Source organism: Protopterus annectens, chromosome 5.part1 (assembly GCF_019279795.1).
Source record: "Protopterus annectens isolate FY-2018-M chromosome 5.part1, PAN1.0, whole genome shotgun sequence".
Classification (NCBI taxonomy): domain Eukaryota; kingdom Metazoa; phylum Chordata; order Ceratodontiformes; family Protopteridae; genus Protopterus; species Protopterus annectens.
Window position 1 is genome coordinate 516,446,559 of NC_056736.1, and position 26,893 is coordinate 516,473,451.

The 26,893-nt window shown below is 42.3% G+C and overlaps 1 protein-coding gene across 3 annotated transcripts in view; it reads left to right on the forward strand.

Annotated features, from left to right (window-relative positions):
* The window catches only part of HLCS (holocarboxylase synthetase), a 1,599,326-nt gene that overhangs the window by 772,133 nt on the left and 800,300 nt on the right, over nucleotides 1–26,893 (forward strand). The window lies entirely within an intron of this gene.

Consider the following 26,893-nt stretch of genomic DNA (forward strand, 5'->3'; position numbering starts at 1 on the left):
AAATTGTTATGGGGTCTACATAGTTCCCTTTTGCCATATTTCTTTATGTTGATGTACTAATGTCTGAAGACTTGTGTTGCACTTCAGCAGTTTTGACTCTAAAAGTATGTACAAATGTACTTGGTTGTATATAGTTTTGTAACCAAAGTCACTGATGAGCAGTACAAGTTGAGATTCTGTAAACATTCAAGAGAATGTCAAATTATCAGACAGGATGCTTTAATCCTGTCTTTTATATTCTGACAAGAGTCCATTTTCTCTAAATTGTACCACTTTTAATTTTATTCAGAGCTTATCTTTAAGAGGAAAGCTGTTCTGCCAGCAAAAGCGGGATATGCTCATTTGCCTTCAGTGTACAGAATGCTGTATCAGTAAAGGCAAGTTATCGGTCTTATTTGTTTAAGTCATTGCATATTGTTGCCTTCCTGTACTAAACAACTTCTTTACGTAGGCCCTGGAAGCTATTTCTGAGCTGTTGTCAACTCTGCTTTTGCCAAATGTGCTGTAAGAGTTTCAGCATTGTGGTTAGTTATGCGTTCCCAAACTTGGGATTAATGTCAAAGGCTGGCAGTGGAAGTGGTGCTGGACATGGCAATTAACTGACTGCACACCTTTGGGTTTTAGTAGCCTGTGGTCTAGGAAGTTCAAGAATGTACATATTTTCTACGCTTATTTCTGAAGATGTCTACGTAAAATCCATCTGACTGCTGTGAATAACAATGTTTATATTTTACATGGGGTGTCTCCACTCTTGAGGTGCAGGTGGCTTTGTCATGTGCATTGTGTTAATGTAACTCTTCTGTCATTTACTGTAATGTGCATGTCCAGGTGAAAACTGTTTCAGGATTAATAAAGCTGTACGAGTCAAAACCCAATCCTCAAACTGAGGGAGGGAGTTGAATTCCAGTTCTTTTGCTGCCCACTTTTATATTTCCACTACTGGAAACTTTAAATGTCACAGCCATGGTTAATGTGAGTTTGTCTTAAGAAGTGATTCAAATTACTTCATGAGGTTAAAGGTTTAACACTATGTGGTGTCTTATGTCTAAAATTGAGCCATTTATTTTGGAAACTTGCTTAAAACACGAAAATTGATACCATATTTTACCCAGCACAAATAAAAACATGACAAGTATATTTTTCCATTCTAATTAACATCTGGAGTCACTTCAGAGGGCTTCTCTAAGTTCAGCTACTATGTTTTGACGAGTCCTTCACTGTTAATATACAAGAAGCCAGTGGTTGTGTAGTAAAATCCCACTGTACATTCATTCAGTTGACTTTAGTACTTCATTGCATTTCTTCTTCTCATCTGAAACTATTTAAATACAAAAGTGCTGTCTTTCTTATTGTTTTGCTTCACGTGACACACTTAGTTTCTTGTCATAAAGAATGGCGACAGTCCGTGCTTCCTAAATTTTTATTTCCTGTTACAGGACTGAAGGAGGCAGCATTGTTGCATAGTTAGCTGTATAGCATGGCTATCCACAACCTGATTAAGAAACCTCTTAAGTACAAGTATTTAGAAATGTGCTGGTTCACCATTTTTGTAGTTTACCTTTTGGGTGTAACACCGTGACGTTTAAGATGCGTTTTATAGTTAAGGATGTTTTTGTACTATTACAGTACAGATATGCAAGATCAAGTATAGAGCGTATTATTTCCAGAAATGTGTGGTTAAAAGTTGTATAAAGAAAGCCTAGGGGGTGGACCTTTGAACATGATCTTTAAGTATGGACAATTATATGTGTTAAAAGTAAAATACAAGTGTATATACATATGATAATTCAAAATAAGGCTGTTGTAACTAAAGGTGATGAAGAGATGCTCATACAATTGGTGCAGTAAAGGTAGCCATTGTTCTTTATGCATACGCATTAACTGCTTTATTTTAAGAATGAGGATCTGTCTAGCTTGTTAGTGAATAGTTTTACTAAAGTATAAGCAGAAATGTAATGTTTTATCATTTTCAGCTAGTTTGTAGAAGGATGATTAAGTGTAGTTATCAAAGTTTAATAGGGAGGGTAGAAGGCAAGGAGGGGGATGAGAAGGGGAAGATGCAAGCTAAAGGCTGTGTGTCATAAGCGTCTACTTTGCACAACCTGCAGATCCAGGTGGTATTTAGAAATGCTGTAAGTAGTTTTGTAAATATGTGAAGACTTGTCTCAGATCATAGTTCTGTAGGTAATGATTTCCAGTGTTTGGCAACATACATAAAGTCAAAGGAGACTCCATGATGGGTGTGAAGATTGGAGGAAGATGGACGAAGGCTGCCAGCCTAGTAAAATAGAATTTGATACATAATTCTATCAATTGTATAAATAAATGTAAAATACAGGCTTGTGTTTTTAAATGAAAGAAAACATTGTAAAATGTGAACTTCAAGATTGTTGCAACATTGCCATCTGCTGTAAGGAAAACCAAGCCAAGCATTTCATGTGTGTCTTTTGAAGCTGAAAAGATCTTATGAATCTTTGTTTACAAGTCTGCTCCAGTGAGTCTGGATGAAAGTTTCAGGCTCATTGTTTAAAGGTTAAAGTTAAGGGCCAGAATTTACATGTGGAAGGTGCTTTATTGCTCTGGTTTCTGCTAGAATGTATATGTGAAATGCCTTTTATTGTTGTAGTCTCCTGAACAGGTGTTAGCTTGCTAAATAATGCAGTTTGTGGCCTGGGAACTCCAGACTAAGTGTCAAAAATGATGTAATTTGGGTGGGCCTTAGAGAGCTGTTGGTTAGTGTTTAAAAACTTTTGTTGAGTGAGAGACTGAAAGCATTTTGATCTTGGACATCTAGCCCAGCACTGCTTATGCTTTATGTATGTAAGTAGGATTATAGCACTGTGTTTTCTCTTAAGATTAGCTAAAGATTAGAAAGTTAGATTAAGTGTTTTTCTTTGACATCAGACCTGTCCTATTGTATTATTTTAAGTTTCTGTGTGATCTCTGAACTCTTCGATATCTCTGTGGTGTAGTAGTATTGTCTTGTGTTTTAATTATTAAATATTTTAAAACCTTTACTTGTGGCTGGTTTATGTAGAGATAATTTAACCTCTACAGTGCATTACATATTTACAGATTTTACTGTCTGAGTCACTCCAAATTAAGCCTTGACTATGAGTCATACTACCATTGGATAATAATATTGCACAGTAATAATTGGACACCCTTTTAAGGTCTTTTAGTAGCTGATAATATTAGCTGAGTGGTGGCAGGAACTACTACTATATGGTCTGGGTAATAGGGGCACAGCTGGAGAACCTGTGCCAGCCTTTTCCCAGGAGGGTCTGTGTGGTTGTATAACCTCTTCTCAAAGTGTGTGTGTGTTGTGTCAGCTACTTGGGCAGGGACGCGAAGCACTGGTTGGACAGAGAGGGTACTGGAGGTTTTATCTTGCCCAGCTAGGCTGACACCTGGACCCTGTAGCTGTGCCAGTGGGGAGTCTTATTGGGGACCTAGTGAGCAAGGGAGTGACCAGCCCCAGACTGTGATCTCTGTGTGCACTTAAGGGAAATTGTACTTTACTGTGTGTATTAGTTATCCTTTCCTCTTTCAAGAGTCGCACTCTCTGGTGTCAGTTGTAAGGATTGAGGCTCCTTGATTGCTGGGCCAGGGCATGGGCGTCACAATGTGCGTTAGTGTTAAAGGTTTCTAGCTGATGTAGATTGTGGAATCATACTTTTCTCGGTGGATTGCATTTTTGGATTATATTTCATGCCAGTTGGCATTTAGTAGGCTTGCTTATTGTATTCTGGGCTACCTTTTTGTTGCACAAGAGTTGAGGTGTTGCAGTTTAACCATTTGAAACACTGCAATGTTGGATATGTGTTCATTGATAGCATACTTAGAAATATTGCTTGTTCTAGTTTGTGTAGTTGTATTTTTGGTATTGAAAATGTTCATAGTTGGCTTGGAAGTAGTAAAATATGTGCAGTATCTCATTGGGCTGGATGTATGAGGAAAAGTTTGGATTTGTATAGGATACCTAGTTTTTAGTTGGTTTTGTCTATTACATAGTGGATGGGTTTATTGAATCTGACATTCTGATTCTAATTTTGTATGATTAGTTGGTTTTGTCTATTACATAGTGGATGGGTTTATTGAATCTGACATTCTAATTCTAATTTTGTATGATTGACCAGTTTAATGTGTGTGTTAATGAGTTAATGGTAAGATGTAAGGCTTGTGTGTTAGTTTGTTTGAAACACAATTATTTTTATTGGCATGTAGTAATGTTTGGACGGTGCAGCAGTAGCATTGTCGCCTCACACCAAGAGGTTTTCCGGTTCGATTCTCGGCTGGGGTGCCTTTTGTGTGGAGTCTGCATGCCCTCCCTGCGTTCGTGTGGGTTTCCTCCGGGTGGTCCGGTTTCCTCCCACGTTACAAAGACATGCATCTGGAGTATTTTTCCCCGGGCCTCTGCTGAAAATTGGCTTCGTTCCAAGTCAAACTTTCCTGCTTAACAAAATGTTAAATAAGTAAAATAAATTTACATCTAACAACCATCTTTCTAGTTTGTGGAAGAATCCCCTTTTTTTGTAGCTGATATACATCATCTGCAATACATGTTAAGGTAAAATCATCTGCATATTGTACAACTGTAGATTTCTCTAATATGATATACATATCGATGTCCTTCATTTGATCACTGTTTTAATATTGATCAATAGTGGGAAGTATCCTACCAAGGATAGTGTATGTCTGACCAATATAGCAAAGGTTTGGGTGCCTTCCTCTCACACCGTACATCTGACTCATGACTTAATGCATAAGGGTACATGCTTGTACACAAGGGACATACTGGCATGAAGTCCACATCCAGAGAATAAAAATATATCTGTTGTGAGGAGATAAGTTTTCCCTTTTGGAAATTACCTGTTTCACTAGGTTTTACTATTTGGGTATTTTTTTTTTCATATTAACAAAGAAAAGTAAATATGACTGCAGTAGGCAGATTCCCTTTAAAGACAATAATTCTAAATGTTTATTCTCCCTTGGTCCAAACCAGAACTTTAGAAAGTGCTATATATGTAAGTCTTTTGTCCGTTGGACAATTAGGAGTTGTTTTGCCTCTCTGAAAATATTTTAAGAGAAGCTGATATTAAAGGTGCTTGCAAGAGATGGAATGGCATCTGAGACATCTCTTTCAGAAGCTCCTCAACAGCCACAAACAAAAGGCAAAATGCCTAAAACTTTGGAGGTTTTTGGTTGGTTGGACCTGGATGTCTATGTTGTGACACAAGCCCATTGACTGCCCATTTTCTGTTGCTGTTCCTGCTGTCATGACCCCTCCAAAGGATATCATGAGTTGGTAAACAGTGGATATGTCCCATTCAACTGCTCAGCCAGGAGGCATGGCTGTGAAGGGGGGGGGGGGGTAATCAGTTGGTAGTTTCTGGGGACCACAGGGCATTCTGCACATCCTTTTTTTCAGATAATGTATCAGGTACCCTTATTGAGGTGCATCAGGAGTTTACTCCTTTTCTCAGTATTTCTGCTGATACTCTTAAAAAGATGAAGCAGGAAACAAAGCATCTCTCTCCTCGGTTTCTCCTATGCCAGCTGATCTATAGTAAGAGTGGTATATTTTTTCTAAAGGGCTCTATAAAGTTCTAATGTTATTAGACTCCTCAGTTTCTTTCCACTATTTATTCCTGACAAGAGGGATACATCTTCAGAGGAACATAATTCTTCAGATTCTGGTATCGATTCTAAGGCTTAATCCTCAACAGATTTACTTACCTACATAGTTTGAGTCAGGGAATGAAGATACCCTTTCTCCTGACTCCCTTTTAGAGAAACTGTCTTTTAGTGACACTATTTTAAAGATAATATAGCATTTCCGCTTGGAGGGAAAGCAAGTATCTGGTGTACACATAAGATGGTATGAGTTGTTAAACAGTGGATATCCCTAAACATTCAGCCATGTCTCCTGTGCTTGATGCTTTACAGGATGGTTTCCTGTCTGATTATTTGACTCCTGAGTCACAGCTACCAGCTGCAGAGAAAACTGGTAAGTTTTACAACTAGGGACGGCTTCTACCTGTCACACCTGGGCTTTCGGATATTGGCAAAGGCTCTTGCTACCCCCATAGTGCCTTTTTTAGGCAAGGCTCAAAAGACAAACCCACCTCCATAGGTATCACAAGGGATAAGAAACTAAGAGTAATGCTACTCAACGCCAGAAGTCTAAACTCCCCTTAGGACGGAGTACATCGATATCTGTGCAGTAACAGAAACCTGGTTCAAGGCTCCTGAGAGCACCCCAGCACTACCAGGTTATACCTCATACCATGCTTTTCAGACCCAAAACTTGGACCGAACCACAAAAGGAGGGGGAGTATCAATATTCGTCAAAGATACCCACACCTCCAGGTTGGTGGCACAGCACGAAGCATCAGAGACTATCCATGTGCAAATAACAGTGGGTAAAACTGCCTTCCAGTTTATAGCCTGCTACAGACCACCCTCCCAAACCCAGGAACCCCACTCAGCCTTCCTGAGAACACTGGAAAATATGAAGGTCTCTCCAAACACCATTATATTGGGCGACTTCAACTACCCAAACATAGACTGAGAGCATTACTCTAGCTCCAACACCCTACCCCAAAGGTTCCTAGAATTTATAAACCCAAATGCTATGGAACAACTTGTTACCACTCCCACAAGAGGGGAAAACATACTGGACCTGATCATCACCAACATGGGGACTCTATGCTCCAGACCAGAAGTGTATCCCTCGCTGGTAAGATCAGACCATAAACTAATCTCACTGGATATTCACATCCCGATCCCACCCCCTGCCCAGAAAACCACAGTGAAAAACTTCTCTAAAGCAAATTTCACACTCCTCAAAACCAAGGTGGAATCCTTCAAAGCCCCCGGGCCTGTGGAAAATACAGCCCAGACCGCAGAATCCTTTATAAACGCATTCTATGAACACCTTCAGGAATGTATGGATCATGCAATCCCAAATAAAACCAAGAGCCAATCCTCCAAAGGCAGGCGTCCTGTCTGGTGGACCCTAGCCATAAACAAACTATACAATAGAAGGAGGAAGCTACTACATGATAGAGCAAAATCCCAAAAAGGGAAGGCATCTCTGATCAGTATCAGCAAAAAACTACGGGCACTCATAAAATCGTCTAAGGCCAGCTTCGAGAGAAAAATTGCGCAGGACACTAAGGATAATCACAAGGCTTTCTTTAGTTATGTTAGGAACCTGGGTGAGAATTCCCAGATATGCTCAGAATTAGTCCAAAATGACAAAAAATACACCAAACCCACTGACATTGCCAGCATCCTAGTTGACAGGTTCAGCGCAAACTTCTCCCCCCCTCCCCACCAAAAGGGCAAATGTCTATCCCAGCAGAGTGTTGCCCCCCCCTGACATCTCAGATGCTCAGGAAAGAGCCGCCCTCTCCAAAGCAAAAAAACACAGCATCAATGGGATCAGACTGTGTCCCGGGCTGCGTCCTACATGAACTCCAAGAAGAGCTAAACCCAAACATAAAACTACTGTTCAATCTCAGCCTTACTACAGGATATGTACCCAAAGAGTGGCGTACAGCAACAGTGGTCCCTCTCCACAAAGGTGGTGCCTAAGCGGATCCTGGAAACTCGCCCCATAAGCCTGGCTAGCTTGGTCTGCAAAGCTATGGAAAGGATCATCGTGGACCTCATAAATAAAGATATTGGGGACCTACAGACACTGGATCCTACCCAGTTCGGCTTTGTTAAGGGCAGATCCTGCCTCTTAAACCTGGTCGATTTCTTTGAAACAGTCACCAAGGCCATTGACGAGGGGAAGGTGGTCCACACAGTCTACCTGGACCTCGCAAAAGCCTTTGATACAATACCCCACTCGGGCATTATAGATGAGCTCACCAGCTTAAATATAAGCCCCTATGTCACTAGATGGGTTGCAAATTGGCTCAAGGACAGAACCCACATGGTTAGAATTGCTGGAGCCATGTCAGACTCCAAACCAGTTACAAGTGGCGTCCCACAAGGCTCAGTCCTGGGACCTCTCTTGTTCGGTATATATTTCTCGGAGGTACAGGCCAACACTGAAGGACTGTGGCTGACCAAGTTCGCAGATGACTGCAAACTGGGCGCCATAATCGACTCTCCAGCCGACACAAGCATTCTCCAAAAGGGCCTCATAGAAACAGACAACTGGTGCCAGAGCCATGGCCTCAAGCCAAATGCCAAAAAGTGTATAGTCATCCCCTTTGGCAAAAACAAAGTGCCCACAAATTACCACATAGGTGGTAATCCATTAAGTACAGAAGAAGTAATTAGGGACCTGGGGACCCAAGTTGATAGCAATCTTTCATTTGACAACCACGTGGCCAAAGTGGTTAGAAAAACATTTAATATAGCTCACCTAATCATGAAGAGATTCACATCTAGATCAGGGGAGGTCATCGTGCCTCTTTACTCATCCCTCATCAGGCCCATAATTGAGTACAATGCCTCTTTTGGGATGTACCTTACCAGACACCTGCAGCAACTGGAAAGACCCCAAAAGTACCTCACCAAGAGGATCAAAGGGCTCAAACAGATGCCATATGCTGCCCGGTTAACGAAACTCCAGCTCTACTCAGTGGCATACCGCCTGCTCAGAGGTGATCTGTGCCTGACGTATAAAGCCATGTCCAACCCGGAATTAATGGACATGCTGCACCTCAGAAAATCCAAATCCCATCGAGCAACGCGCTCGAGAGACTTGAACCTCAGCACTGAAATAAATAGGACATGCTGGAGGGACAGATTCATAACCCAGAGGCTCCTTTCAGTCTGGAATAAAATCCCAGTCCAGGTTAGGCAGAGTCCCTCATTGACTCTCTTCAAGAGGAATCTTGATGAGTGGATGGGAGATCGTAGGTTTACCCCGGGTATCACTTCTGTGTCACTGTTAGACAGAGGCACAGTATACTAACCTCGAAAAAGGGCATAGCAAAATTAATTTAAAATGGGTGGCAAAAGCCAAACACACTCTGGCTAGGCTTATAAATGCCCTCGGGCAGATAGCCTAGAATGAACCTATGAACTCTTAATTTCTGTATTAGACTCCTTCCTCAGACCCTCCTATGATTTCTTTTGAGTCAGATAAACCAGCTAAACTCTGTTTACTAATGTTTTGCCGAATTAACAGGGTAGTAGAGCCGTGGACTGGTAGAAAAGAAACTGCACACTTCTGCTACACCTTTTTTTATTTCTTTCTATGCTATTAACTATCAGTCTCATAAGGCCAGGTACCTCTTGTCAATTTTTGATAGCACGAACATGCTAATTTCGGTACAACACATTCCCCCTTTGGTCTTTGCTTACCTCTGCTACTCTGGTTCAAGATATTCAGTTAAGTATGATTATAATGCTGCTGATGCATCATCTTGGTGCTGGCACAACAGCAACTGGATCTGTGTTAAGGTATTCATGGGTTACATTTGCAATCCTTGTCTAATGTCAATGCTAAATTACTTGATGGTTCTGTTGGACAGAGTTAAGTTTTTACATCCAGTTCCTGCTGAGATTTTCAAAAACTTACAAGACAGAGAAAGATCATGCAAGTCTTCAAGCAACGTTTCTCTCTCCTTTCCCAGAATTATGGAGGAAAATACCCCCTCAAAAGCAGGACCTTCCTTTCACAAAGTTCCTTTGCAGATAACTCTTCAAACCTATGACCACCTTTCTCTTTGCCTCTTCCCACGCATCACTTCAGCCTACCCCCTCTGGCCTTCCAGGGAAACATTCGAAGTCCCTCCACTTCAGTGATTGTTAACTTCAGACAAATGAGTTCTCAACATAATTCAGAGAGGCTACAAACTCAAGACTAAAATTCAAAAAGACTGCAAACTCAGACGGTTTTGAAACCTTCCTCATCTGCCTTCTGGAATTCCTTAAATTTCCCCAAACCAAGAACACCTGGCTTTGCAAATCATACAAGATCTGTACCATCAGGGAACTATATAATTAGCCCCCCCCCCCCCAAAAGGGTAAGGGATTTATTCAAGACTATTCCTTGTTCCGAGAAAAGAGGATACATGGAGACTTGTTGTTTAAATATCCTGAGCACATTTTTAAGAATCCAGAAACTGAAAATGTTCTATCCACTGTCTTCTGCCAGTGATACTCAAGCTTTCCTGGTTACCCTGGACCTAGAGGATGCCCATCTTCAAATTCCAATTCGTCTAGATCACAGAAAAGTCTTGTGATTTTTTTTTTTCAATATTCAAATTTGTCCATTGGTCGTACTAGACCTCCAGTGGTTGCAAAATGGCTAGCTCATGTTATAGCATTATTCAGGTTCCAGGATCTCCACATATACCCTTATTTAGACAATCTTTTTCATATGAGATATAACACCCCCTCTTCTGGGCCAGTAATCAAGGAGCCTTAATCCTCACCACTGACGCTGGTGAGGGATGTTCACTTGGAAGAAAGAGATACACACAGTATTTCCTGATGCAGCTCTCTGCACCAAGCACAATTTCCCTTAAGAGCACCCAGGGAACACACTCAGTCAGGAGGTTGGGTTTCTGTCTCTCTCTCTAGGCCCCCAATAAGACACCCCCCCCCCCACTGGCACAGCTGTAGAGTTGAGTCCTCAGCCGAGTGTTCCAAGCCAACTCCTCTACCACCCTCTCTGTAAAACCAGTTCTCTATGTCCCTGCTCCAAGCAACTGAGACAGACACTGAGATTTGATTTTCACACACGCACACACACACGTGCACGCACCAGGGAAAGGCTAACAAAGATTTACTTACTCTGTTACCCTTTGCCCACACTATAAGGTAGTTAAACTGCTACCAGCCAGCTGCTCTAAGGCTCTTACAAGGGTACCCAATTATACTGAGTAAAGTTAATACTAATACAAATGGTAGTGTTTAACCAATAAGGCAAGGCTTTCAGGAGTGGCCACCGTGTCACTAAATAAGTACAAGTACTCTCAAAGGTTAAAATATTTTCTAAAAGACAAGTGACAATGAAAAGTTTATTTATTTAACATTTGTTAACTGGGAATGTCTGATTAGGACCGAGCCTATTTTCAGTGGAGGCCTAGGGAGAAATGCTCTAGACGCATGCCTATTAAATATGGGAGGAAACCAGAGCACCCAGAGGAAATCTGAAAGCAGGGAGGACATGCAGACTCTGCACAGAAGGCACCCCAGCTGAGAATCTAACTGGAAAACCTCTTGGTGTGAGGTGACAATGTTAACTGCTGCACCACTTCGCTGCAAATATATTTAATAATAAAAAATAAAAGCACATGAAAATGCTGAATATCTGTTTACATAAACACCAGAGTTTCAAGTCATGGGAAATATTAAAAATAACACAGATGGATAGATTCACACAGATACAGAAAAACATTACTTAACTATTCTCACTATATTTTCCTTACTGATTTAAAATATTACTGTTCCCTGTTTACTTACTAGCAAGGCAAGATGATGCGGGTCAGTGATCCTTCTTTGCCCGGTTTCAAAAACAGACTGCCCTGAGACTTCTGTCTTAGTATTAAAACATCATTTCAGTGCTGGAGTACAGAATTACAACATATACATCTGGTCATCTGACTTCTGGTTCCCACACTACCCCCTTTACTAGAAACTGATCCAGAATCTCATACATATGTGTTTCCATGGATAGAGATAGAGCTTTGCTAAGATGTGTTATAGCATCTGGAAGCTATAAAACCATTTCAAAACCTCCACCCTTCCATGGTAGCAAATCAGTTCACCATTCCAAGTCATTGAACTACAGGTACCAGTATGACTTGTAATCCATGTGGGTGTAAATGACCTGAGACATACCTCACTAGACTATATGAAGGGAGACATCATGGAGCTATCATAATATGTATCCCAGGCTGGTATGAGCCTAGCATTGAGTGGCATTTTGCCTTTTCCAAGGATGAATCCACAATATGAACAAAAGCTGACTGACTTTAATAACTGGCTTAGTTTCTGGTGTCATTCTAAGGAGGTGCAGTATTTGTCAGCATGGAAGGAGATGGTCAACAAACTGCGCTGCTTTGCCAGGAATGGTCTGCACCTCTCCTATCTAGGCTTTCGAATATTAGCTAAAACACTGTCCTTCCCCATAGTGCCTTTTTTAGAGAATGCCAAACTGAAAGCACTTCTGACATAGCAAATCAAAATCAAGAAAATCTAAAGGTGTTACTCCTCAATGCTAAGAGTGCAAACAAAAAACTCCACTCCCTAGAAGCTCTCTTCACGCTAGAGAATGCTGATGTCTGTGCAATCACTGAGACACTGTTTAAAGTCGTGGAGAGCACACCAACAGTGCAAGGTTATAATGCCTTCCACACGTTTAGACCAGCTGCTACACAGACAAGGGACTAAAGGTGGAGGTGTCTCCATTTGTGTCAAAAATTAATATACCTCAAGGCTGGTCAAACAGGACAATGCACTTGAGCTTCTCCATGTTCAAATCAAAATGGGTAAAATTCACTGCCACTTCCTTGCAAGCTATAAGTCACCCTGTATGACCCAAGAAAACCCACACCATGTATTTAAACTTATTGGAAGCATTCACCATCCAAACCAATACCACATTCATGGGTGAATTAATTACCCCAATATTAACCAGGAATTGTATAGAACACTAAACGTACAGGCACAGAAATTCCTGGATTTTGTAAACTCAAACTCCCGGGACCAGATTGTCAATACACCAACAAGGGGTGCAACCATACTGGATCTAGTCCTCCGTAATATGGGAAGAGTGCTGAACACCTCCTAATGTAATGTCTTCTCTGGTAAGCTCAGGCCATAGAATGATGGTCCTTGAAGTAAAAATAAAACCTGGAACCCCAGCTAAACCTGGAAAATTCAGGAACTACTGTAAAATTAACCTCCTACTATTAAGTGATAACCTGGCAAAATGTCAAGCCTCCATAAACCCAGAGAACACTGCTGCTTTGGCAAAACTGTTCACAGAAACCTTATACAAGCATCTTAATAGCTGCATAGAGGCAGCTCTGCCCACCAGGAAGAAGTACAGAACTAACTCAAAAAACAAGCCATCCTAGTAGAATCACATCATCAATAGGCTTTATAACAGAAGGAAGAAAATCATGGCAAAAATTAGAAGGTACAGCACCCAGAAAGATAAAAGCACTCTCATCAAACTAAACAAGCCACCCAAAGGACAAATAAAGTCTACCAAAACCAAGTTTCAGGTAAATATAGCCTGTCAGGCCAAGGACAACTATAAGGCATTCTTTAGCTATGTCTGCAACCTCAAAGGCAATGCACAGTTGTGTGCAGAGCTCATTGTAAATGGAGCCACCTATACTGAGCCAGAAGATATAGCAAACCTACTGGCCGACAAATTCAGCTTCAACTTTACCCGTCTTTCCCTTTCACATTTCCCTCAGGAAGTACCATTAAATATAACTCTCCCTGCTAGCACTATGGAACAGGTCCTTAATGCTCTCCCTAAGACCAAGAACACTGCATCAGTGGGCCCCGACAGTATGACAGAACAGGCCCTCTGGAATTGCTATTTAATTGTAGCCTCCAAATGGTCTTTTCATGCCTCATTAATAAAGAACAGCAACAGTCATCCCTCTGCACAAAGTTGGGTGATCTTCAGACCCTGGAAACTACAGACCCCCTATGTCTCACTAGTCTCATATGCAAAACCATGGAAAGAATTATTATGGAAATGATCAGCAATGACATAGGAAACCTTCAGACACTGGACCCAACCCATTTTGGTTCATCAAGAGCAGGTCATGCCTACTCAACCTGGTGAACTTCTTTGAGAAGGTCACCAAAGCAGTGGATGAGTGAAGAATGGTTCACACTGCCTACCTGGAACTGGCAAAGGCATTTGACACAATCCTCCATTTGGGCATTGTTGACAAACTTAAGAGGTTAGGTACAAACCATTATGTAACCCAGTGGGTAGCCAGCTGGCTCACAGACAGGACCCAGAAAGTTAGAATTGGAGAGTCCACCTATACAAAGAGGCCAATCACAAGTGGAGTCCTTTGGGGTTGGGCCTAGGACCACTCGTTTTTGGCATTTACTTCTGTGAAGTCAAGGCCAACGTCAGTGGCCCTGACTAACTAAATTTGCAGATGATTGCAAATTAGAAGCTGTCATTGAATCGGCCACCGATACAAATTGTTCTCCAGGAAGGGCTGTCACAAACAACTGGTGTCAGAGCCATGGACTAATACTGAATACCAAGAAATGCATAATAGTATCCTTTGGGAAGTCAGCCACCCCTAGTAACTGTCATGTTGCAATACACTGCTAAGAGTTGACCCCATAGTCAGGTTCTTTGGGACACAGACCGTATTTTAGCCTTTGACCATCATGTGTCAACAGTAGTGAGGAAATCATGCAATATTGTGCAGCTTTTAAACAAAGGTAAGAAATCTAGGTCCAAGGAAGTCATTGTTCCATTGTATTTGGCATTCATCAAACCTATCACTGAGTACAATGCCCATTTTGGTATGTACCTAACCAAGCATATCCAACAACTGGAATGTCCACAGAGATGCCCCAGTAAAAGAATGCAAGACCGCCTCAAGGCCCTATCTCTGTATTCTGTCTCCTACAGGATGTTGAAGGAAGCTCTATCCCTGGCATACATGGTATTGTCAAACCCCACTCTGAACTTCCTGCATATCTGCAAAACAAACAGCACCAGAGTTACCCATTCTAAAAACTTAAATCTTGCCTGTGACGCAACTAGGACCTGCTGGAGAGATAGGTATGTATCCCAGAGATTACTCCTTCTCTTGAACAGGCTCCCCATCCATGTGAAGCGGAGCTCCTCCCTAACCCAATTCAAGTGCAACTTGAACAATTGGATGGGGAGCTGCAAATTCATCCCTGGTCTGGCAGCTATGTCTCTAATGGACACAGACAGCCTGTAAATGGTTCATCTCCCAGGCCCCTGCTTGTAATTGTCACCTTCCAAGTCCTTGCTTACACTTATCAAGGATACCAGAACTTGTCCGAGATTTGACATGCATGGCTAAGCTTAAAAATGACCTTGTGCTTCTTAGGCTAGTAAACCCCTATGAACCTTTACAAAACACTGCGAGAGTAATGCCTTTCCCAGGGCCAGAACTAGTTTTGCCAGATCCTTTCTTTAAAGTATTCTGGACTTCAGCTCTATACCTCAATCCTCCACCCAGTTAGTATAAAATCTATGGGGATCTTCCAACTAGTGAATAATACTGCAGCAGTGATCAACGGAAGGACATAGTACAATTTTGTAAGAACTTAACATAACAGTAAATCTCCACATAGGTCACTGTTGCAGCATATGCACCCTCTCTCTATCCTCCGTTTACATAACAGTAGATCTCCACATAGGTCACTGTTGCAGCATATGCACCCTACCTCTTTCCTCCTTTTACATAACAGTAGATCTCCACATAGGTCAATGTTGCAGCATATGTACCCTACCTTTTTCCTCCTTTACATAACAGTAGATCTCCACATAGGTCACTCTTGCAGCATATGCACCCTACCTCTTTCCTCCTTTACATAACAGTAGATCTCCACATAGGTCACTGTTGCAGCATATGCACCATCCCTCTATCCTCCATTTACATAACAGTAGATCTCCACATCGGTCACTGTTGCAGCATGTGCACCCTCCCTCTTTCCTCCTTTCTACTGCTCCTTGTCCAAGATGGACCTATCCTTTCTCCTCTTTTCCCTGCTAACTTTGAGTCTTTTTTCCTTTTCTTTTCTTTTCTGTTCTTTTTGTAACCTCAGTCATCTCTTTCTGGAACAAGAAATCTCTTAGGAACTTTGTATCCATATGTAAACTATACAACAAAAGAAAAAATAAACTCTAAATTATTTAGTAGATCCAAAACCTATATTCTCAAAGATAATACCAAAAGCATTGCAAAACATTGAAGAACAGTGTCCGGTCTACTAAAGGAGCCCATTAACTTAGACTGGCCTTTGAAGCCTAAGATAATTACAAATCCTTCTTTAGCTATGTTAGAAAAAATACCCTTTATTTATTAGAACCCATTCGTAATGGGACTCCTCCTAACTCAACAAATACTGCCAGTATACTTGCAAACCACTTTAGTGCCAAATATTCACCCCTGAGATTTCCATTCAGTACCCCAAAATATCTGAATTGTGCTTACTCCACAATTATCTATAATGGTATTTTTTTGAGTACTAACCAAGACCAAAAATACTTTCTCCATGGGACCTGACAGCATACCTGGTTGCTTAATTAATAATGTTAAATATGCCCCTTGCATACCCACTCCTCAAACTCTTTAACTTAAGTTTAGCAAATGGTTTTGTTCCTGATGACTGGTGGAGAGCAGTGGTGATGCCTATCCATAAGCGTGGCCTTACAGCCAATCTGGGTAAATACAGACCCATTAACTTTACAAGCTTCATCTGCAAAGCCATGTTATAACTGAGTTCATAAACTAATATCAGTAATCTTGTTAGAATTAACCTCCCAACAGTTTGTTTTTTGTGAAGGGTAGAGCCGGTTTGTTTAATTTGGTAACTTTGCTTTAAATGGTTACTTCAAGCTGTAGATGTTGGCCATGCAGTGCACCTTTGTATCTTGGTCTGACTAAGGCCTCTGAAATTCTACCTATACATGGTAAGATAGATGGTGAACTTGCTGAAAGGCAGAACCCACACAGTGAGAGCTGCAGATTCCTCATCAGTAAGTATAAAAATGACCATTAGTATCCCACAGGGCACAGTGCTGGTACCTCTCCATTTTGGTATTTATGTCTCAGATTTTCAAGCAGATGTAAAACCTCTGGATAACAAAGTCTGCAGATGATTGCAAACTGGGGTTTGTTGTCATAGCACCCTATGACACCCAGGCCAACCTTTCTGTAGTAAAGTCTTGTACTAAAAATGGGTTCAAGCTAAATACTTGAGTGTAGTATCATAACTGTTTTGATAGACATCTCTGGCCCTCATTATATGGCCCAGATAGCACTCTGCAAAATTAAAATGTAGTTAGGGACCTGGGTACTTTGGGGTGATTGCTCCCTGTCTTTTGACCATCATGCAGCAGTGGTTGTCATGAAATCCTTTTATTTAATCCAGCTAATTACCAAAGGAATACGACAAGGTGTAAAACAGTAATCACTCCATTATACCCAGCATTAATATGGCCTCTTACCAAGTACAGCTTTCCATTTAGGACGTATTGCACTTAACATATCAGATAATTAGAAAGATCCCAAATGTCCTTAACCAGTTGTTCATAGACCTAAAGTCCATGGGCTAACAAGAAAGGCTGGAAGCTCTTTCTGTTTTAGTATCTTATAAGCTTTTGAGGGGAGATTTTTTCTCCCATTTACTGTACCATTAGTGACCTGATTATCCTGAAACTTGCTTCCCCAAGTCCAAAATCCACATGAATACTAGAAACATGAATTCCAATCTTCACCATCAGATAATTAAAATACTGCGGTTGGACAGAATTATAATCCAGCACCTCTCAAACCTCTGGAATAAACTTCCCTGCTTGTTAAGCAGTGCGACTCTTTATCTTCCTTTAACCATAATATAAATGCTTGGATCATCAACCCCCGTTTTCCCATTTTCACAGAATAGATGTGACGTATCATCTGTCACCATTTCTTTTGATTCAGTGCTGCTCGTCTACCTTCGACAGTCATGCCTGACTGTCTTAGATCTTCTTTCACACAATCCATCTCTCTGTTTACTGATCTAGGGCTGGGGGTTGGCATAATGGTTAAAATGTTTATCTCCTAGGCTCAAGTTAAAGGGTTTAATTCTAACTTTGGAAAGCATAGTTAGGCTAAAAAAGGCCACGTGGAGTTGTTAGCTTAGTACTCACCTATGAACCTATGGACATCTTTGTTTCCTTTTTCCTTCTTCCCATCTGTCCCACATCTCCTTTACCAGACTGTCCTCTGCTTTCCTTCACATATACCCGAACGACCATAATCTGTTCTCTTTTATCTTTTCTACAGTTGGAACTACGTGGGCTTCTGCTCTGATAACACTCGTTTCTTTGTCCCACAGTGTGCATCTTATCCCCTATCTCAGGCACTTAATCTCCATCAACTGTAACTTTCTCAGAACCTCTTCCTTCACTGCCCAGGTTTCTGTACCATATAGTAATACTGGTTGCACCTCTGTTTTGTAACCCATACTTTTCAGCTTCTTTGGCATTCTTCTGTCACACACTACCCCCTGATACTGTGTGTCACTTAGTTGCAGCCCTTGACCATTTCATTCAGACTTCTCCTCAACCACCCTTCCCAGATACTTGAAGTTGTTAATCTGTCCCACTTTTTCACCCATTTATCCTAATTTTCAGCTTCTTCCATTTCCCCCATTTGCAGAGCTGCATCAGCTGTCTTATCTGTACTCAGTTTCATACCATTTGCTTTCAGTTTTGCATTGCATTCCCTTATTTGCTGAAGTTCTTCAGAGTCTGCTTGTAGTGGCACATCATCTTAATAAAACAGCTTTGTTGATCTGCCCCTTATGACCTGTTTGCTAATGTAGTCCATCACCAATATAAGCATCAGAGGGCTCAGAGTTGATTCCTGATGCACAACCACTCCCACTAGCAACACCTCGGTAAATCTGAGCACTGTTTGTATTTGGTTTACTGGGTCATTATATGTAGCCTGCACTGATTTTACCAATGTTCCCATGACTTCTAACCATCACAGGACTGTCCAAATAAGCTTTCTTGGGACTTTGTCATGTGCTTTCTCCAAGTCTAGGAATGTCCAGTTGAACTCTTACCGCATCTCTAGCTTCTTGACAGCTATCTGCCTTACTGTATACATCAGGTCATTTGTGATGCATCCTTATTTGAATCCAAACTTCTCATTTTCAGTTTTATTTCTACACCTTTGTGTATTCAGTTTGATACCTCTATAATATCCCCAGTTGTGAATGTCCCCTGTAGTCTTGTTCACTGGCACTGTAATGCTTATTCTTTGAGCATACTGATATGCCTTTCTGTCTGTACTGCTGCGAGTACCCTCAGGAGCCATTTCTCCCTTATCATACCTGACATCTTGATCATATCTGCCGTAACCTTATCTAAGCCTGCTGCTTTCCCTAACTTCATTTTCTTTAGTGCTGTACTTACATATTTAGTGGACTCTTCCTTCTCCTCCATTGTTGGCTGTGTCTGGGGCAGTACTGCCTCTGTGGGAGATGTTCTTCGTTTTCCATTGCTGCAGTCCTTACTATTGGGTATAGTCCGCATCCAGTCGGCCCGAATACCAGAGTATAAGGCTGACGTCGGTCAGGGCGCATTAGACTGACGTCAGTACGTTAGGGTACTAATGCGCATGACCGGCGTCATATCCTCAGTCTTTTTTGCCGCGTGGTCCGATGCAGAAGCAGTTTTGCGAGTGCAGGTTGGCGTTCTGAAATATTTCCGAAACCGGAGTTTCAGACCGAATCAGAGTTGGCTAAGTACCCCGTTGGGGAACATTTTTGTTTTTTCTTGCCTCAGTATTTTACCGGATGTCAGAAAAAGTGAATAACTGTATTTCTTGTGGGAAACAAATACCTCATAGGGATTACCATACATTGTGTATACCTTGTTTAGGGCCTGAGCACGACGTTGTTGGTTGCCGCTCTTGTGCTAGGTTTAACAAACGCACTATTAAGAGGAGGTTAGACTGTGCCAGATTAGTGTTTGGGAAGCGTTGCAATTATAAAATGCCGTCGGATGCTCCGGCGCCGCTTCCAAGAAGCGCAAGGACAAAACAGCGAAGCCTAGGGTTGATGAACCGGCAGTCCAGGACGTCGGTTCTTTAGGTGGCTCAGTGGAGCCAGAGGTTTTGCCAGGAGTTTCTATGGAGTCTCAGGCAGAAACTTTACTGTTACAGGATGTACCCTCTCAGGAGGCAGGCCAGGCTGAGGGGCCTTCTCAGGTAACTATTCTTCCCTCTTTTCCCACAGTAGTTAGAGCCTCTCCTTCTGTTGCCAAAACTTCTTTTAGAGGTAGGCCAACTTCAGCTTCAGTAGGGGCTTCTCCTAGCCTTTCGGGTTCTGTACCTAAGAAACATATGCTTAAAATGGCAGAAGATTTGATTACTATGATTAGAGGTTCTATGGGCCCTCCTGATAAGAGGCCTAGAGTGGAACCAGAGTTTGACAGTTTTGAACAGGGTTCAGGGGCTTCTGAGTCTTCTCGGAAGATTTGCAGGAGTATCCTCATTATTCTGATTCTGATGTGGATGATGCCACTCCTTGGCTTCTCCTCCTGAGGATTTTTCATTTTCAGAGACTCTGCATTCCATGAGGGAGCACTTTAAATGGGAAGGCCAGGATTACTCTGATTCCAGGAAGAGGCTTAGGGAATTCTTGTTTTACCCCAGCATAGGCCCTTAGCTATACCTCCTGTGTTGCATGTGGTGGAAGGTGCTTTTGCAGAGGCTTCCCTGAACCCTGATTCTTTGCCTCCTGCTCCTGTTAAACCTGATAGGTACTATAGGGTGCCCGAAGCTCATAAGTATTTGTTTAAGAGTCCTAGGGCGGACCCAGAAACTGTTTCTCAGGGACCTAAAGGTGTTAAGGCCTCTGTGGTTAAAAATCCTGTTCCCACTGACAAAGAGGCAAGGGCGTTAGATAGGTGGGGTAAGAAAGTGTATACTTCTTCCACTCTAGCCATGAGAGCGTTGAATTGTCAGTTTCACATGCTGAAATATCAAAATTATCTCCTTTCACAATTGAAATCTAAGGTGGATGCTTTGGCGGAAGGTATTGATTGTAAAGACTTGCTGGATTTAGTTTATGTGTCTGAACAAGTGGGCAAGCATTCTTTGCAATGTGGTTTTGATGCTGTGCAGGCCTCCTCGAGGGTGGCTGCCACTAGTTCTGTTCTTCGCAGGCATGCCTGGTTGAGGGATCAAAATTTGGCTGAGCATGTTAAGACGAGGATTTTGGATGCTCCTTTACAGTCTGATGTGTTGTTTGGTTCACCTGTGGAAGCAGTTTTAAAGAAAATGGAGGACAAAGCTAAGTCTATGCAAACTGTTAAAGATTTTTGCAGGTACAGCCACCAAGTTTAGTAGAAATTGGCCTGCTAAGGGGTGGACATATCCTGCTTATGATTCCCAGTCTAGGGGTAGGTCTAGGCGTGGTAGGGGCAGGGCTCAAGGTTCTTTTAGGCCTAGAACAGGAGTTCACCTGCTCAGTCTTCTGGTGAGGGCAGGGGTCAGTCCTTTCGTAAACAGACCCAATGACCTGCCTTTTCAGCTGCCAGTAGATTCTCGTCTGGCAGCTCCTTTGGAAGGACGACTGTCTCTTTTCAAAGAAAATTGGGATTTAATTACTCAAGACAGATGGGTGTTGGACATCATTCAGCCAGTCCCTGTATCAGGAAGGGGCCTAGGATTTTATTCTCGCATGTTCCTAGTATCAAAGAAGGGGAACACGTGGAGACTGCTTTTGGATTTATCTCTCCTCAACACTTATCTGGACATTCCCAAGTTCAAGATGTTGACGTTACAACAGCTTTTGCCCCTGCTGGGCAAAGATCACTGGATGGTAACTTTAGATCTCGAGGAAGCTTACCTTCATGTGCCTATCAGGCTAAGTTACAGGCAGTATCTGCGGTTTCGAGCTGGAGATTCTCATTATCAGTTCTCTGCTTTGCCCTTTGGCTTATCTACTGCGCCCAGAGTATTCACAAAGGTTCTGGCTCCAGTGATAGCTTACTTCCGGCTACAAGGACTTCAAATCTATCCTTATTTAGACGACTGCCTGATTCTGGCTCAAGAAAAGGAAGACCTTCTACAGCATCTGGAATATCTTATAGCAGTGCTAAGATGCCTAGGGTATTCTGTGAACGAAATAAAGTCCAGTCTAGTACCCTCTCAAGACGTGTGCTTTCTGGGTGTGAGACTGAATACAGCAGCCCAGATGGCCTTTTTAACCCCGGACAAACAAAAGAGTCTATCACTTTACTTCCATCAACTATCTCATCAGTCCGTGCTGACTGCAGAGACAGTCCTACAAGCATTAGGGTTCATGGCATCTTGTATTCTGGTGCTTCCCCATGCCAAACTGCATATGAGGAAGTTACAATGGTATCTCAAAAATGTATGGACACAGCACTGCCAGTATTTAGACACTGTCATTCAAATAATACCTTGCCTTCAAAGAGAATTTTTGTGGTGGGCTCAGGAATGTCACCTAAACAAGGGACTCTCTGTGACCCGGCCAGAGGCGAGTCAGATTTTACCGACGGATGCCTCAGACATTGCTTGGGGTGCTCATCTAAATGGAAAGTGGATACAAGACAAGTGGCCTGCCAGACTACAGCATCTACATATCAACATGAAGGAGATGTTAGCAGTCCAGTTCGCATTGCTGGCTTTCGAGGAGTTACTTCTTCCAGGGCAGGTGTTGATTCTAACAGACAACACAACTGTCATGTGGTACTTCAACAAACAAGGGGGAACACATTCTTATCCTCTATGCAGGCAAGCAATGATTTTATGGGAGACTGCGCTACGCTTGCACCTAACTCTTCAGGCAAGGTTTCTGCCAGGAGCACAGAACTCCTTAGCAGATATGTTAAGCAGACAAATCATGGATCCCCACAAGTGGAAACTGGATCTTCATGTATTTCAGAAATTGACAGTGTCTTGGGGAACTCCAGACATAGATCTGTTCGCTTCTCCACTAAACCACCAGCTGCCACAGTTTTGCACAAAGGGGTTTCATCACACAGCTTGGAAAGTGGATGCTCTGTCTTTCAGTTGGACAAACCTTCATGTGTATGCCTTTCCACCTCTGCCTCTTCTTCCAAAGGTACTGTTAAAGGTCAGACAGGACAGGCCAAGGTTGATTTTGATAGCTCCAGATTGGCCTCGGCAACACTGGTACCCTCTACTACGGAGTCTGGTAAAGAAGCCTCCATGGCCTTAACCTTTGATTCCACATCTGTTATCCCAGCAGGACGGTCATCTGCTCAATGTCAAGCTTCACTCTCTTCATCTGACAGCCTGGCATATTCTGTGTTGAAACACAGCAGGTCTCAACTTCCTCAACAAGTTTTAAATGTGATTAGGGAAGCTAGAAGACCTAGTACAAGGAAAGTGTACGCAGCAAAATGGAAGAGATTTTTATTTTGGAGTAAAGCAAAGAATTTGGAAATTTCTGAGCCTACTTTGAGTATGGCTCTTCAATATCTTACTGAGTTACTGGACAAGGGTCTGTCCTTCTCTTCCATTAAGATTCATGCTGCAGCAATCTCAGCTCACTATGATTGTGACCCACCATTGTTTTCGCATCCTTTGTTCAAGCAGTTTCTTAGAGGGCAAAAATATAAGACCCCACGTAGAGCTCCTACTCCTGCTTGGGATCTCAATTTTGTGTTGGAAAAACTTACTCTACAACCTTTTGAGCCTGCGGCTACTGCTGAATTGAAATATTTGTCATGGAAGACTGCTTTTGTGTTGGCTATTACTTCTGCAAGAAGGGTGTCTGAGTTGCAGGCCCTTATGGCAGTCGAGCCCTTTTTGATTTTCCATAAGGATAGGGTATCATTACGTACTAATCCTTCCTTTATGCCTAAGGTGGTTTCTAGTGTGGCTTTAAACCAAACTATTCATTTGCCTACTTTTTATGCAGGCCCCCAAAATAAAGGGGAAAAGATTTTGCATACTTTAGATGTACACAGGCAATTGCGTTATTACTTAAGCAGGACTAAGGATTTTAGGCAGTCTCAGCAGTTGTTTGTTTCCTTTGCTTTGAGTTCAGGGCAAGCCTGTGTCAAAACAAACTATTTCTAGGTGGATTGGCTTTTGCATTGCATTTTGTTATTCCCATCATGGCAAGGAGGTTCCAGCTGGGATTAGGCCTCATTCCACTAGGGCTACTGCCACTTCAACAGCATTTCTACGGGGGGTGGCAACTAAGGATATTTTGGAAGCAGCTACTTGGAGTTCAGTGCATACTTTCTCTAAGCATTATCACCTTCCTATCTACTCTAAGTCTAGGGCTGGTTTTGCCACAGCTGTTTTGCAAGGCATGTTGTCAGCTCCTGCTTCTTTATGATTTGCCAGCCTCCCTTACCTCTGCTTTGGGATTCTACCCAATAGTAAGGACTGCAGCAATGGAAAGCGAAGAACATAGTACAGTTTTGTACCTACCATAAATGTAGATGTTCGAGGATTCCATTGCTGCAGTCCAATTTACCCTCCCTCCTTCCCCTCTGTGTTTAGGGGTGGTTGTGTAGGTGAGTTTCCCTGCTTATATTTTTGTATATATTGTTCATGTTTTGGTGCAGGTATTTTGGGCCTTGTCTTTTTAGGGTCTTCTGACATCTGGGGCAAGAAAAGACTGAGGATATGACGCCGGTCATGCGCATTAGTACCCTAACGTACTGACGTCAGTCTAATGCGCCCTGACCGACGTCAGCCTTATACTCTGGTATTCGGGCCGACTGGATGCGGACTATACCCAATAGTAAGGACTGCAGCAATGGAATCCTCGAACATCTACATTTATGGTAGGTACAAAACTGTACTTTTCTTCATTCAGAAGCTGCTGGAAGTAACTCCTATTTACCTTTAATGCCCTGTCATTTTCCAGAAGATGGTAGAGTGTCTCCAATGCTTTGTTCTTTGCTATTGCAACATCTCTCTCAGCCTCTTTTTTCGCCCAGTTTTTCCTGCACTGCTTTCTTTTGATAACTTCCTGACCTTCTGCAGTCCACCTCCAGCTTTCTTTATGTAACGAATTTCATTGCCTGGCTCAGACGCATTTCTGTTCTGTAGCCCTCATAAATGCTGCTTTTGAGATGCTGACGTTCTTCAACTCCACCTGTTTCCTTCTCTTCTTGATGTGCATGAGGCATAAGTATTTCCTTGGACTGTTTTGCTTTCACTCTGGTCAACTACTTCCAGGTCTTTAGCCTAGTCTCTGCTGACCTTAAAGCCTTCTCTGACTACTGCTTGAAGGTAATTGTGACCAAGAGTAGTTTATGCTGTGGGCTGTCTGTTTCAATGGGGATAATTGTGCAATCACTGTTTTTACTCCAGTGTTCTTTTCTGGCTAGGAGGAAGCCCACCTGAATTGTATGTTGGCCTCTCTTGTATTTGATCATGTGACTCTGTCTCTCTTGCTGAACCATGTGTTGACCACCATCAAGCCATTTGCAATACACAACTCTAGAATGGCCTGTCCTCCTGTATTCTGTTGCCTCACCTGTGTGTACACAGGCAGTCCTGTTCATTCTTTCTTTTTCTTTCCTTACTGATGTTGGCATTCAGGCCCCGATTTTCAACACCAACCCATGTTGTCCTACAACTGTTGCATAAATGCACTCTTTTTTCCCACTACCACAGCCTGCCATATGGTGGGATTATGAATGCTGCCCTATTTTTACATGAGTCTCAGTAATTTTAATGACATCCCTCAGTGCCATCTGAAGCCACTTCCAAACTATTTCTAGTCTATTCTTCCTCTAAATAGTGGACTCTGGATCCCAAGCCAAGTGACTTTGCAACACTGCCCTTCAGTCTTGTCTTGCTGGTACTGAGAATGTCCAGCTTCTTCCTTGCCATCATGTCATGCACTTCCAAGATGTGTCCTGCATTACGTGTAGCATGTTCCAAGTTGCGTCATTTCAGTGAATGTATATTGAGTGTAGCATGTTTGGCAGATTGATTGCTGAAAGAAAGACATAAACCAGAGCTATTCCAGGTAACGCAAGCTGGGCAACTGGACACCATCCATCTAGTAGCTTATTGAGCCATGGCTACTGGGCTTTATGGCAGGCACACACGTGGCCAAACGAGGCACATGATCCCTTCCCACAGTTAACATGGGTCTGTGTTGTAGGCTGGATACTCAACCCATTTATCAGTGGCAAATACTAATGCCCATTTTTGGTGATATTTGCTGTAGGGGATTTGGTCGTGTTGACTAATTTTTACACTGTCGAGTAGCTAGGCCTGGCACTGTGCAGAGTCTGTAATCTATTTTTCCTGTATAGAAAGTACTGTGCACCATGGTTTATGCCTAAAGCTGTTGGTCTATACCACCTTTTCTCTGATGACCTAAAGTCAGTGCTATTGCCCATGACTCCTTTCTTGAGTTAGTATGAGGTGGAAACATCAAGCTTGTTTTTGGGAGGTGTGGAGAAACCCAACAGACGGGACGACATGCAGACTGTACGCAGGCATTGTACAGAGCACAGGATCAGGCCTTTTACCTTGTGTGTAGAAGATGACCTCAACCATTATATCAACTGTGTAAGCTTGGATGGGTATCCTCAAATTTACATCAGGATTGACCAGTATGGCTGTCCTGGTGAAGGAGATGCTCTCTGATAGGGGAGTGGTACTTACCCGGTTAGAATGGTCATGGGACTCAGTGGTTTTGGAATGTCTGTGAATCTATGGCCCTTATGTATTAGCACATGTCATGTATAGGTCATGAGTCAGACACACAGCATGAGAGGAAGGAACCCAAGCTCTAGTATGGTAACCCAAATGTATGGTATCCTTGGCAGGATACTTCCCACTAGTGGGAAATACTGCGACAGTGATCTGTTTGGACATCTACTTTATGATATTTCTTACATAAGTGTACCTTTATGAATATGTTAAATAGAAATGGTCCAAGGCTTGAACCTTCTGCACACGTACTGTGTTTTGATTGTAAGAGGAATAAATTTGTTATTAAATAGACTGGGATCTTGAAGCTGACTGAATTTTTCATTGGCCCCCAAGTACTTTCTCCCAGAAACGTCTTAATGATTTGGGAAGAGAAAGGATGAGAAGCCTTTGGTAGCTCACCTTTTGGAATCTGTTAAGGATGTTAGCCAGAAATGTCCTCTTTTCTGATATTATGGCTATCACAAAGATTAATG